The 15592-nt window shown below is 39.9% G+C and overlaps 1 protein-coding gene across 2 annotated transcripts in view; it reads left to right on the forward strand.

Moving 5' to 3' along the window:
* The first annotated feature begins 4706 nt into the window (after positions 1-4706).
* The window catches only part of CDH12 (cadherin 12), a 1010774-nt gene continuing 999888 nt past the window's right edge, over positions 4707-15592 (forward strand). The window contains exon 1 of one of the 2 annotated variants that reach the window (XM_075585916.1): positions 4707-5237. The gene's annotated coding sequence lies outside the window, so the exon portion shown is untranslated. The remainder of the gene's footprint in view (positions 5238-15592) is intronic. The other variant, XM_075585915.1, reaches the window with a different exon arrangement.

Here is a 15592-nt window from a genome sequence, read left to right on the forward strand (position 1 = left end):
TGTTTCATTTTCTCTATTCTTGACCTGCAGCTGCAGGTGCTCCTTCCGGGTCTTGTCCAGCTCCAGCTGCAGCCGGGCCCCCTCATTTGCCGTGTGGTCCAGCTGCTTGTAGATATCGGCCATCTCGCTTTTATAGCGCAGTGTCAGGCAAACCACCTGACGGACGGACACCTCCTCTCTCTTGGCGTACTGTATCTCGCGCTCAGCCATCTGCTTCTGCAGCTCTTCAACCTGATCGTGCCAGACCTCCCTCAGGGTCTTCACCTCTTTCTGGTGCTTGCTCTGGGTTTGCATCAGCGCCTCCATTTTTTGGAGCTCTGCAGTTTGTGTCGCCTGGATCGCCGCTGATTCTGTATTCTGCAGTGCTTCCTGCATTTCTAACTTTTCCTGGATCAATTGCTTCTCCACTTTTTCTGCTTGGTGAAGCTTCTCATCACCTTCACTGATCTGGTCAGTCAAGTCTGAATTTTTCTGTGTCAGACTTACATTCTCTCTTTTTACAGTCTCTAAATTACTCAGGGTATTCTCATAGGTTTTCTTCAATGTACACAGCTCTGTGCTGCGAGCGTAGACCTCATGGCGTGAGAGTTCCAGCTCTGCTTTAAGCGCGCTAGCCTCTTGCCGAGAAACCCCCAACTCTGTGATGAAGTTTTGCACATCTTTCTGGGACATCTCATAGCATAGTTTCCAGTCAGTTCTTGTTTTCTTTGATTCGCTTGGCTCTCTGCCTATGATGGTAGCAGTAGCCTTTGTCATCTCTAGGCGTGTCATCATTCCTGGGACGATTGCGCCAGGCCCTATGGGCTGTTGCTCATCTCGGCGCCTTTCTGACGCATGTCCTGACAGTGCAGGTTCAAGTGGCTCGGTCACTTCCCCTGTGACTTGAGGAACAGTTTTCTTTCTTTTTGCTTTATTAGCTCCAGAGATATCAGTGGTCCTGGGCACACACTCACTGTTATCAGCTTCCACATCTTGCTTGCACTCACAGGGCGTTGCTTGCTTTTGCAGCTGTTTGTCTTTGAAAATTTTGGGGCACACATCTTCCATGTGACCTACTTCACGACAGGCCCAGCATACTAAATTCATCTGTGGGTACGGCTCTCCTCCAGGGTCGTGATCATAGTATGGCCTGAAGGGACACTGTTTTGTATGGTTACGTACATTACACAACAAACATTTCACGTCGGCCATTTTAGAAACCCGGCAGGGACAATTTGCTAGCTGCAATTTCACTCACTTCAGCAACTTGCATACAGCACTTGCTAGCTGCAAATTCACTCACTTCAGCAAAAGGCATAAGCTTTACAAACAGCACTTGCTAGATGCAAAAAAATTTTTTTTTTTTCTTCAGCAAAACATTTTGGTTTTCTGTTTGGGTTCAGGGTGCTATTGCATCCACACTTCGCACATTCTCTGTGTATGCTAGAAGCACAACTGATATACACAGCGGGACAGACTTCACTCATAGCATCTGTACTTTAGTTCAGCTGGGCGGCCATTTTAACCCCCCGCATTTATTTGCAAACCCACAGACTTTTTAGTGTCTGCCCGCATTCTCCACCATATGTGACAAACGCCCCTCTTTTGTAGTGCTGACGTCTGTCTGGGTTCTTCCCGACACAGTCTTCTAGGGTTATTTAATACAAAAACAGGATCATGCAAAGTATTAAGCTGCTTAACTCAGGCTTCTGCCTGCTTTATTTTCATCCAAGTAAGGTACTGCAGCTTTAACATGTGTAGGTTAGAGGTACTCAGATACTTTCATTCAGCAGTTCACTCATTTCATTGTTACAGTATTTCCCACACTGTTATTTCAAGTAAAAAGAAACCAAATTATATAAACAAAATCCTATCCCTTTCAGGGATCTAACTACACATAGAATCAGTCTCTCTAACAGCTGCTGGCCAACTAACCTGGTTCCCCAGCTTAAAACAATGCTCTCTCATTTAGGGTCACTTAGATACAGCACAGTCTTTTAGCAACAGCAGTAAACATTTGTTTGGTCTTATCTGTTCGTGGTGGGAACTCGGTCCCGTGTCCAGGCAAATCCTCTGGTACTGTGATACGTGGAGGGGCCGTCAACCCCGATACTGGATGCAGGGGAGCAGCGATACCCCCAGCCTCCAGGCTCCAAGGAGAGAGAGAGAGAAATGCAAAACCTCTCTGCTCTAAATACCTGTGCATGTGATTAGAAGAGCAGGTGAGGGAGAACTAGAGCCATGGTAATCTGTGGTCTGGATTTTCCATCCAGCTGCCTGAGTTAATGGGAAGCTGTGGAACGGATCATTTGTAACTATTCCTGCACTTTCTGCTCTAAAATGGGGCAGAAAGCTGCCTAACATCTTTGGACTATGTCACAGTATGTACTGTATGTATGTATGTATGTATATAATTTTTTATGGAAAACAAAAAAATTATATTTTTGAGGCTTATGTGTGTATATATTGAATGTATTTTACCATATGGGACAGATGGACAGGTACTTATACACAGATATCGCACAGAGCTCAGCATTTGCTAAAGCCGTCTCTGTCACTGCCATGGCCAGCCGAACCTGGAACAAACAAACCTTCTTCAGACAACTGCCTGAGCTGGCCTGTACCTTGCTCAACAACCCGGGGTCCAGGTCAAGACTTTAGTCCTGGACCCAAGGAAAGCTGTTAGCGGCCCTACATGGGACAAAGTGAAATAACATTTAGTATTATCTAGATATCTAGGAGAATATTAAGAAAATAAGTCAATTAAAAAAAAATATCTTCATATTTATGACATCCTATTTTGGTCACATGATATGCAATGCACTCGAGACAACCTAATGAAAAGCACAACTTGTGCTAAAAAAACCTGAATACACATCAAGGGTCATTTCTTCTGCTGGGTTGTTATGGTGAGTTACAGTATGTTGTGATCTTCTGCATTATCACTGCCATTTAATCTAAATGAAACTCTGTGATATTCTGCGTTAACACAATATTCTGCAGTCAGTAGATAAAAAAATATTTCTACATCTGTATAGTAGTCATAGGTACTGACCATATCTAGTTGCTCGTAGGAAATTATAATTTAACAAATGTATAGCACAAGTTTGCACATTTGCTTGGCCTGCCAGTTGCATTAACCTTTGGCACTGAACGGGTTAAACCACAAATGTAAGATCTGGCATTCACGAAAACGACAATCTCCATAAATTGTTTGTATCACCAATAATTCCTGACATTGAACATATATGAAGGAAGAGACAATTCTATATTTAGGTTTCAATCTACACTTCACTTATGGGGATATTGAACTTACAGATTGTTTAATGGAAGGCCACAGTTATGCGCTATCCTGAACACCACCTCGCTGGTTATTGAATTATTATTTTACATTAACTCAGAATTTTTTCATTTTTGTTGTTGTTCTTTATACTAATTATTAAAGGTATTTGTATTATTTGTACTAATGTAATATTTTTCCCTTCCCCCACACATACCTCCCTTCCACTAATGAATTGACGGTTTACTGTAGTTAGCTGGATGAATCGTATTGTATTTCTGTGTATACATACACATAACTGCTGCTTCAAAGTTCCTGCAAAATGTTTAAAATACAGGATTGCAGACCTGTCTAAAACATGCAAATGAGCACACAGTAATATTTCCATTTGCTATACAGTATGCTTTACGGTGGAGGGTTTTTTGTTACTTTTTTACCCACCATAGCTTAACTAATGTGTGGTGGATACCTAACCCAAGCTTCAAATTGCAAAGTCCGTATAACCAGCCTCACACTGGTGAGACAGAAAAAGTCAACACAGCTTTCTGTGGGTAGGTTTACTGGCTACGCATCTTAACCAAGGCTGTGCTGAAAAGCTGTGCAATGCAGCAAGCATAAGCTTATAGGGGTTCATGTCAAAATGGATTTGAAGCAAAAGGTGGCACTGTGTGCTCATTTGCATGTAATTTCCCAGAATCCCTTGCTGCAGTGGAAGCACTGTATGCTGGGCAGTAAAGGTGAAAGGCGGGGTTGCAGACCTGTCTAAATAATGCAAATGAGCATACAGTAATATTTCCATTATATATATATACACACACACACACACACACACACACACACACACACACACACACACACACACACACACACACACACACACACACACACACACACACACACACACACACACACACACACACATATACACATACATACAGTACACATATATACTGCTACTGTACATGTTAACATACCTGTTATTCTATATTATAAACACAAAAATCAGCCGGTGCAGTAGAAGTTAATTTATTTCCCAGTCAAACAGATACAGTAATAGCTAATTCTCACTTTCTTTTGAACAAATTTAATCTCACCCTTGAAGTCTTTACCCAAAAAAAGAAGCATTCTCTGTCCGTGTCAAATATGCTTATTTTGTATGTGCATGCTGGGTTTTTTTTTTTTAAATACAATCGTGAACCAGTGGCTAAATATGAGACTACCAAATGCATTGCATTTAGCTGTGGCTGCAATGGAGAATCAGTCTCTGGGGTCAGAGCAGGCGTGTTAATCTACTTTATTTATTAGTTTACAGCAAATTGCATATGTTAAGCCTTTTGTTATGAAACATCTACATCAGTCTCTAATTATTGTGCTGTACACTCTGCTTAAGGCTGGTGCAGAAATACAGTGCAGTGCTATCTTACCAGCAGCAGCAGCAGCACAGAGGCAGCAGCGCATTTATTCAAGTCCTGAGATGGTTAACACTGTACATAACCTCTTTGCAAATTGCAGAGCTTCAGCAGCAACACACATCCATTAGTCTGGAAAAGACAGCGTTCCCAAGTGGCTCCCGTGCATTTTTTCCCCCAATTCTCTTGCCATCAACCAATCCTCTGTGTCCTTTTCCTGCATGCAGGGAGTGTTCAGCACTAATCAGGTCAATGATCATCCCGAGACTCGGGGGACCTGACAGGAGCCTATCACCCTAGTTAGAAGATCTTCCGGACCAAAGCACTGTGGCAGAAGATCTAATTTTGAGAAAACAAAATCACTGGCACTATACAGTATCTCTCCCTTACAACAAGGGATCCTCTGAGGATTGCATCCCCTCTTTCTCTTGGCTGTAGTCACACAGAGGTAGGGAAATAAAGACAGCACAACAATCTGCTCCAGTACCTTGTGGATTTTGGTTTCCCCAGAAATCACTGCTGATCTTCCTGATGTCTGAGCTGTAGGAAAAGAAAGGATCTCAATTAAGGCAAGTGATTTTTTTTTATCTGGGTGACTGCATCCTTCCACGTTTCTGCATTGAAAGTTCTCTGAGTAAACTGCCATTCTGCACTGCAGCAAGTCAGCACTCTAGCTATATCAATAAAAGCTTGTATTTCTCCTTTTACTATTTCCCAGAATATTCTGGTAATTTAAGAAGTATTAGGCTTTATTTTGAGCCTTTCATGTTGCTAGTATAACTGGCTTGAAGGCTGTCTATAATGTTTCTAGCAGAAAGCTGAAATCATTGAATAATGTGAAAAACATGGAACAGGTTATTTAAAGCAAATGTGAACGAACATTTATTTTATTGTGGATATAGAAGTGAATGTATTGTTTGCTTGCTAATTATGTATAATGTTTTTCTCCAGTTTGAGTTTACAGTTGAGTGTTGAATCATTAAAGTTTCAAGGTGTCAAAATATGTAGGAAGCATTGTAGGAGAATTGTTTATTATTATTGTAAGTGGCAAGTGAGACTACTGTATTTATCCAATTTTCTACTGACAATGAAAAAGTGAGATTGTCATACTGTACCTTGTTACACTTGTCCTTCTCCAAGGTTCAACTCTGTTAAAAACAAAACAATGAAATGTGATTCTAGTGTAGTGATGTCCAGGACATAAAAGAAGCTATTAATGTCAGCATAGTACTCTCTCCATCTTTCTCTTGGAAGAACAGTCTTATTTATAGAATACCACTCTGTTTTAATAGGTATGTGGTACCAAAGGGACAAGCTAGAACTAATAAAATATCTTCTCATGACAGATAAAACAGTACAAAGAAAGGACAAAGCATTAGTATTTACTGTATAGATTATATGAATTGCAGACAGCAGCTTGTGATGCTTGCCACACATCTCAGTGTCTTGATCAATGTTGCATTCTGTAGCTGTGAAAGTGAATAAATCATTTCTCATGCATTTTGAAGATCTTTTATGTGTTTTCTCAGAAATGTGATTTTAATCTACTTAGAGGGGGCAGAACATGCCACAATAAAAAGGTTACACTAAAATGATTCTTCATATTATACATGTATTCAATCTTATGACACTTAATTTGAAGTTGGTGAATCTTATTCAAGGACTCTTTTGCTAGACTAAGGTCACCTCTCTGAGTTAACAAGAGCCCATTGTCCACTTGTGATTGAGTGCACATCTTTTTTAGCTTACTTTAGTTGAGAAGTGCTAAATAATGATTAAGTGTTTGAGTGGTGAATAATAGTATCACTTTATTGATCATTAAGTCTTAGTGTTACATAACTATAGAAAATCCATGTAACATTTTACACCTGTATCCTGCTTATGACAGATGCAGTAATTAATGTTTGGTATATGGTGAGATAAACTACAGTATTTTACTTGTCATAAAAAAAAATATTGTATTCGAGTGCAAAGGAATTCTGACTAATATACTGTGTGTGCATAAGTAATTTACAGACATGGTCCATTGAATATTTGAAAATGTAGTAAAATGCAAATGATCATTAAGCATGGGTGTTTTGCTGGTTTGGCAGTATTGCATTCCTAAGGATAGTATACTGTATTTTTATCAAGGCCATACAATTTTGTCAATGTTCTGATACAACCAAGTTTTACAATCACAATGTTAAAGGTGCACGGACAGTTGTGACAGTTCTGGGTCTAATGTTATATTCCAATAAAATAACGATCTCCTCAATTTAAGCTGCAGTCCCCGATAATGATCTTCTTTTAAACATGTTGTGAATGTTGCAATTTAATAATATGTGTTTTTTATGTGATATTTTCCTTATAGTTTTATGATGTTGCAATCCAGAGATATCAGCCTCCAAAATCATAGATTTTTGATTGAAATTAAGATGGCTACCATTTTTCCGATGGATGTCAATGAGATTAATTTTGAGGGATAAATGCATAATTTAGCTTTTCAAATTAGGATAGCAAATAAAAATATAGAAATAGCATGTTGTATTTCAATGTTATGTGCTTTTTCTTTTCTTTTTTTACCTTGTATGTGGGACTGCCACTTTAAATCCCATCATGCTCTGTACTGAGTGAGATTGCCTACAGATGAGTAAAATCATGATATATAAATTAATATTGACTTGTTTTTCATCAATTTCTTAAGATGATGCTTTGCAAATTGGTTAAAAATTGTATTCAAATTCGTCTTTTTCAAAATATGTACTATATAAATTAGATAACCAGCCCATTATCCTCTTATTGAAACCATTATGTATACGTAGTACGCATAAGATAATTAAGAGCATGATTAACATGCAAAATTAGTGATTGATACACTTGGTTTCTCAATATTTTTAGAAAATGTTGCGTGCTTAAAATGTGCCAGTGGTCTAATAAACAAACTCCAGTGGGAAAGTTGGCAACATTCTGTCATACAAAAGCTGTTTAAGACCGTCTAGCATTGGTACATTCACATTAAGTAAGACTTATTAAATCAACTGGTACCCGAAACAAATGAGTTACCTTCTGTACTTTGGAAGGAATCAACCATGCTGGAAAAAACACAAAATGTAGTTGGCTATTTTTACCAAACTACAGTAAAAGGAAAATGGGAAAATAATATTCTACCCCAGTATGCACAATTTTGTATGTTTACACCATTTGTTATACATTTACACCATCTCAAATAATTTGAAAAGGAAATTGTACAATTATTAAGAAGACAACATATTAATGGAAAAGGCTATATTAAGATATAATGTGCTAAGGCCATCACTGCGCACATCGTATTCTTGATGTCACAGTGATATTTAACCTTGTTTGTAACTACTGTCCTTCACGTATCAAGAAAGTATGTTGTTTCTGAGTAACAGCAATATATAGAAATGCTCACAGATAAAAATTGTGAATACACAAGTAACCTGTACCTTCCACTAAATAAATAACCTACTTAACTGTAGGTCTGATTTCTATAATTGGGGTGACTGTATGCATATATTGGAGTATACTGTATGTTTAAAAAAAGAAAAGAAAAAAAAGCTAATTATGATTTGAATAAAATGTCCTCATTCACAGATTGGAGTCCAGTTCTGGTTTGCCTAGTATCCATTTTCTATGGAATTATAGGTCTATCGCAAACCATAAAGCAATGAAATTAGTTAGGACTTGACCAAAGTCTTATGAAAACATGATGTCTGGTTGGCAATACTATGTCCTTATCAAAGGGGCACAAAAGTTGAATTTGGTATTTCAACATAAAAATGAAACTTTCTTCATTGAGACTTCTCATTGAGACTTTGATACACAACATTTCTCAGTTGTTGAATGCACAAACAAATTACATTTGCTAGGATTGTGCTAGATTTGATGCTTTATATGTATGTCTTTATTTCTGCCATTAGCTGAATTTCTTAATGATGCTCACATAAAATCTTAAAGAGGATTCACTCTTCCGATGTGACAGTTACTACAGATGATAGCAATGCCATTGTGGTATTGTCAAATATAGCAACCATTTGGATTTAGTAAAAATAAATAATCTGTTAAATGAAGAGAACAAATCATAATAATAATTTTCTATAAACACAACTAATGTTAAGGTATTTGCCATATGGAATGAACACTAAATACGTACAATCTATGTAATGTGGCTAAATGATCTGAATTATCCACCTGCATGATTTTGATAAATGTATTTAGGTGAAATGTAAGTATAAATTGTTGCACACTAATTACACTTATATATTCACCCAATAAAGTTATCATGATAAATTATGGGATGAAAGACATTTAACTAAATAGGCAAATATTGAAAATTTCAGCCATCAACAATATAAAAACTATTATTGCAAATATTTTTTGGCCATACCATTACTTTCACAGTTGATTTATAACACTTTGTGACTTCACCAAATATTCTCTATGATTCCTACTGAGAACTTTAAATTCACTATGATGTATTTTTTCTCGGCTCATTCTAAACATAACTTTTGATTATTGTGATTTTAAACTATAAAATAACTACTATATATCTGATTGCAGAACAATACAATTTTAACAACAGTATGGCAAATTTCCTTGCTGTTGGAGCCTGGCTGGCACAATTCCTTACCTGTGGTACTCTATTAGTGCTCTATATACAGTACACAATTATCTATTTTTTTTTAAATATTTCTTTATATAACAGACATTTTGAGAACCCTGCGATTGCAAGTTGATTGATTGTGGAAGAGAAAAATCTGGTGAAAATATGATATCTATGTATCTCTGAAAATTTTCTCATGTGCGCAAACTGTTTGTGTATGTCTTGCTATTAAAAGCTGTGTAATACAGCAGACATACGCTTACAGGGATCTGTGTCAATGTGGATTAGAAACAAAAAGTGACACTGAGTGCTCATTTGCATGTCATTACCCAGAATACCTGGCCTCGGAAGGAGCAATGTATGCAGGGCTGCCGATAGATTTCCTGGGGCCCAGGACTAGACTTTTGCCCCCCCCCCCCACCCTTACCCCACTGTGTCGGTGCCTCGACCCATTCCGTGTCGGAGGCCTTGCGAGTTCCTCCCTTTCACACCTGTCTGTCGCTTTTCCCCGCCCTTTCTTCCTCACTCACTCTCCACCTTCCTCTTTTACACATCTCTCCTCCCTTTTGCTATCACTCAACCCCCCTCCTCCCCTAGACACACACACACACACACACACACACACACACACACACACACACACACACACACACACACACACACACACACACACACACACACACACACAATTCCTCCCAATACTCATACAATCCCCCCTCCCACACTGCTACAAACACCACTTCTACCCACCCCCAGATACAATTACAACTATCTTCCCCCAAATACAATTACCACCACCCCCCACAAATACAATTACCACTTACCTCTGGTTGCTGCAGGCCAGGTCCTGACTCTCCCCAGTTGCTGCTGCCTTTTCCCACACCAGAACTGCCTCTCCCATGCTGAGCGAGCCAAAAGCTTGTCCTGACATCTGAGTGCACCCACCTTCCAGCATGCACCAGCTTCTGGTTTCCACCGCCGTTGCACCGTCTCTCGGCTCTCCCCAGCTGCTGCCTCTTCTTTCAATGCTTCCTAGTTTCTGGCATGCACCGCGGGAGAGAGAGAGTGGTGTCAGAAGAGGAGGCAGCAACAGGGGAAAGCCAAGGCCCGGGGGTGGCAGCAACCATAGGCCCGGTCTCCCCCCCTACCGCCAGTCGGCAGCCTTGAATATATGCTAAAAGAATGGGGAAAGGCAGTTTTGTGGATGTGCTCATAAGTGGTATTTTTATTTGCTTTCAGCAATAGTTAAAGTGTTTTAAACGTTAAAGTAGTAACCCCGCTCAATTTAGCTGTTTGATTTCTTTTAAAGCAGTTGACCAGCTGTGGGCTCTGGAACTGAACTGCACAATATTTATCTCTGGAGACTCCCTAGTTCCCAATAAACATACAGGTTTTGTTTCCGGCGTTCCCTCATCGATATTTAAATGCACGTTCAATAGAAACCTGGAGAAAACCACAACATCATCTCCTTGTTGACATTGTGACTTCCTATTGCCCATGATGTGGCTTCTATTTTGATTTCCCTAAAGGGGAAGAAAATACTGGCAACAAAATTGTTAAGTATCTAGGGAACCAGTACACCCCAAAGCTAAAAAATGGTGCGGTCCAGTTCCGGCTCGGATTCTTTAAACAAAAACCATTGTTTTCTTTTTTTAAGGATTGCTGATTTATTACTATTACATTTTTGCATGTACAGTGAGTCATTTAAAAATCATGTTAATGTATACGGTAGCTGATATAGTACAGAAAAACTGATATTAATCTTGGCCATTTATTTGTTCCATGTTGTGCTTGGATAACACTAATGAATATCATAACAGGCATATTACAGCTCTGACCTACACCATCAAGTGAAATGGTTTAGATTGATGTTTCACAGTAAATCTGAATACTGAGTAAAAATGAGTGCTTAGATAATTCTGCTTTAAGTGTGCATAGATATTTTGATCTGTCCATTCAGCTGGATGTTTAAAAAATAAATAAATAAACTATACATTTTTGCATCTATAATTACTCACCCATGTGGATAAGCAATATTTCTACATTCATTTATTTTGCAAACATTTGAAAATGTACTGTAGCTACCTTGTTTGTGTATTCTATTCCTTTTACTTGTTGAGATAGAAAAAGAAAAAGGCATATGCCATGCCAGTCATGCAATGTATCTCTTGAACCTTTTGAACATTCTCATTTGATGACATGCCATGAATTTACATTCTGAAAATATCAGTACACCACCATGTTTTTACTGCTCTGTTCAGAACAATAAAAAATAATGCCAGGGTTTTATTGTATTTAATGCAGATTGTATATATGAAATGAAATTCAGAATTACCAAGTGATTAAAAAGGTAATTGAGAAACTACTGATAACAGTAAAAATAAAACTTGTTTTCCTGAAAATTGCTAGATGATTACAAAATTTAAATTATTCCAGAAAAAGGGACATTGAGACACCAAAATGCTTATAATAACTTATTATATGACCTTGTCGTGTCTATTCCCTTGCCATTCCTTGTTTTAAATCTGGCTATTCACAATGACAGTGACCATTGATGATCAAATATATCTCTCCCAAACTACCATTGATTGTTCTCTGTCTTCTTTCATAGCAAAGGTGGAAAGAACACAGCTGATTATGACACAAGAAAAAAGAAATTGTCATTTAAATATTGATTTCTGGAATAGAGAAAATCTAAAATGTTTCCATAAATACATGTCACGTGTGTGTGTGTGTGTCTGTCTGTCTGTCTGTGTGTGTGTGTGTATATATATATTTTTTATATATATATATGAAAAAGGCATTGGGAACTACAAGTCCCATAATGCCTTGCAGAAATAGCGCTCCGGCAATCTTGAACAGGCTTCGCATAGCCTGCAGAGGGACTACATGTCCCAGAGTCCTCAGGGGGAGGGAATAACACATGGGACTATACCAGCTAATAGGTGTCAGGCAGGGGAGAGAAACAGGATAACCCCTGGGACAGGAGCCAGTGTGCTCAGTCCTGACTGAGGAGGCAATAGAGCAGGTAGTGTCCAGGGAGCAGTGCTTCCCTAGACTATGCCTAGATTTGCCGCTTAGGCCCCAGCTAGGCCCTAAGTCACCCCCAACGAAGTGTTGCAGTTATGGCCCCCAGATAGGGATGCTTCCCCATTAGTAAATAGAAGCCTGTTGCATCGGTGACCGGATGGCCACGCGGTGCCCTGCGGTTTGGGACCACGTCACAGGCCCAGATAGACATTAGGTGAGACAATCCAGCTGGAGCTCGCCTCACAAGGTGTATCGGGATTCATAAGGAGAGAGGAGATTGGTGTTGGAGGCCCCGCGATGTGGGACCTGACTCAACCTTTAATCCATCGGCTGTACTTGGGTACAGGAGTGCCCAGGGTGGTATATAAGTGCACCAACGATTCATACAGGGGTAGCACTACCTCTAGTATCAGTGTTGATCAAGAGATTTGATCAAAAATAAAACCCTTTTTATTTAGCACTCGGATGTCACATCTATTGTGATGGACGCAGTGGTCCTGCAGTATTATACTGCTGGTCTGTCAGGTACTCCCGAAAACACCGAGGGTATCAAAAATAATAAAATTTTATTGAATCTGCATAGAAAGTTTAAAAACACAGATACATAATTAAAAATCCCTATAATCTTGTGGTTGATGTGTACAGGTATGGTAAGGTAAGTACTATTGACAAATCAAAATACTGTCACATCTAGGCATCCCACATATCACAACTCTTGTCTATTGTTTAGGTAAATTACCTTGCGGCTTGTACCTTCTCAATTAGGAAATGGTAGACAGTGTGATTGCAAAAAACAGGTAGATGCAGTGTGTATATAAAGATGGTATACGTCTCTGTGTCTCTTTTGAGACTGAAGTAAAGAGTAACATATATACACACTTGAATCACATTAACCGTTTGACTTCAATGTCCACTAGATGCAAGTCAAAACGGATTATTGTATCACAATGAATCACATCTGTACATGTTATCCTCTAAATCAATGCTACCATAAGATAGTATAGCCAAATGTACCACAGCTGTAGCTATATAATGCAAAAAGGCAAAGATTGCCTAGGTGGTGCAGATGGAATAAACGCAGCAGTCAAAATCACCACATTGTGTGTCTAATACTATATTAGGTGCTGCTATGTAGCAGATCTACCCAAAGTAGATATGTGTGGGCTGCTCGTTTTGAGTCTGGGTATGTTAGACTCGTAGCTGCATGTGTATACAATACAAGCCTGCTTGTAGTTCCCGCTGTGGTGGGATGTCGCCACTCGATGACGTCACAGGCGTGACGTCCTACGTCCCTACGCACGTTTCACGTGTCTTGCACGCTTCGTCAGGGGGAGGAGTAGCACTACCTCTCAAATATTCTACGGACACCAGGTATTTAGGTGCCTAGTGTACCCTCAGTACTTTGGGGTAACCACACCGGAGTGTTTAGGTATTGTGCTTGGGAATTGAATTGTGATATTGTATTGTGAGTGTGTTCTTGTTATAGTGTGAGTAGTAAAGAACTTATTTAGTTGTATAGTGGTTATTGAATCCTATATGGGACCATCCCACCCTGCTGGGAACCCTCATAGGTGGAGGCGCCTCAGCGAACAGAGAGAGACATCACCCCAGGCTCCCAGAAGCGGAGGCTTAGGCCACCTGCGCATTAACAGGTACACATATATGCACAGTCATGTGAAAAAGAAACTACACCCTCTTTGAATTCCATGGTTTTACATATCAGGACATAATAACAATCATCTGTTCCTTAGCAGGTCTAAAAATTAGGTAAATACAACCTCAGATGAACAACAACACATGACTTATTACACCGTGTCATGATTTATTTAACAAAAATAAAGCCAAAATGGAGAAGCTATGTGTGAAAAACTAAGTACACCCTTACTGCTTCCATAGGAATTAAGATGCTATGTAGCAGACAGGTGCTGCTAATCAAATGCCCTTGTTTAATTGATCATCAGCAAGTGTGACCACCTCTATAAAAGCTGAAGTTTTAGCAGTTTGCTGGTCTGGAGCATTCAGGTGTGTGTTAACACAATGCCAAGGAGGAAAGACATCAGCACTGAACTTAGAGAAGCAAGTGTTGCTTCCCATCAATCTGGGAAGGGTTATAAGGCCATTTCCAAACAATTTAAAGTCCATCATTCTACAGTGAGAAAGATTATTCAAAAGTGGAAAACATTCAAGACAGTTGCCAATCTTCCCAGGAGTGGACGTCCCAGCAAATTCACCCCAAGGTCAGACTGTGCAATGCTCAGAGAAATTGCAAAAAACCCAAGACTCTACAGGCCTCAGTTAGCATGTTAAATCTTAAAGTTCATGACAGTACAATTAGAAAAAGACTGAACAAGTATGGTTTGTTTGGAAGGGTTGCCAGGAGAAAGCCTCTTCTCTCTAAAAAGAACATGGCAGCACGGCTTAGGCGTGGGTCCCGCTGCGGCCGTGCGCGCTACTCACCATCTGCTTGTATCCTCCCGCGCCGGTCCCAGTCTCTCCTCACTGTATAGGGCTCACTACATGTTGTGACGCGTCAGCCAGCAGGGGATGCAATAGAATTGTAATCCCGAGCGGCGTCACATGGTTTGGCAGGGAGCCGGGGAGGAGGGGAGGACGGGAGGAGGAACTTGCCATAACACGAGTGCTTTACAAGGAAGCCAGTTAATGTACTGTTGTTCTTGTACACTGTATCCTAGATATCATTAATGATGAGAGTTCTTCTTCCACCACTTTCCTTCCCTAATAAATAGTTAATTTGCCTGTCTTGAGAGCGTACTCTGTGTGTGCTGTGAGTTTTGGCCCACCCCCTGTCATGGCCGTGCCCCCCTGACCCATTTTGGCCACGCCCCCTTGCAAAAATGCTCCCTACGGACCACAGATAGCGCTGAAGTGCCCTACACGCGCCACCTTTATGCAGTGCGGGCGTGCTGTCTGATGCAGCGGGACCTTAGCCTTAGGTTTGCAAAGTTGCATCTGAACAAACCACATGACTTCTGGAACAATGTCCTTTGGACAGACGAGACCAAAGTGGAGATGTTTGGCCATAATGCACAGCACCACATTTGGCGAAAACCAAACACATCATATCAGCACAAACACCTCATACCAACTGTCAAGCACTGTGGTGGAGGGGTGATGATTTGGGCTTGTTTTTGCAGCCACAGGACCAGGGAACCTTGCAGTCATTGAGTCGACTATGAACTCCTCTGTATACCAAAGTATTCTAGAGTCAAATGTGAGGCCATCTGTCTGACATCTAAAGCTTGGCCGAAATTTGGTCATGCAACAGGA

This window comes from Ascaphus truei, chromosome 2 (assembly GCF_040206685.1).
Source record: "Ascaphus truei isolate aAscTru1 chromosome 2, aAscTru1.hap1, whole genome shotgun sequence".
Lineage (NCBI taxonomy): Eukaryota > Metazoa > Chordata > Amphibia > Anura > Ascaphidae > Ascaphus > Ascaphus truei.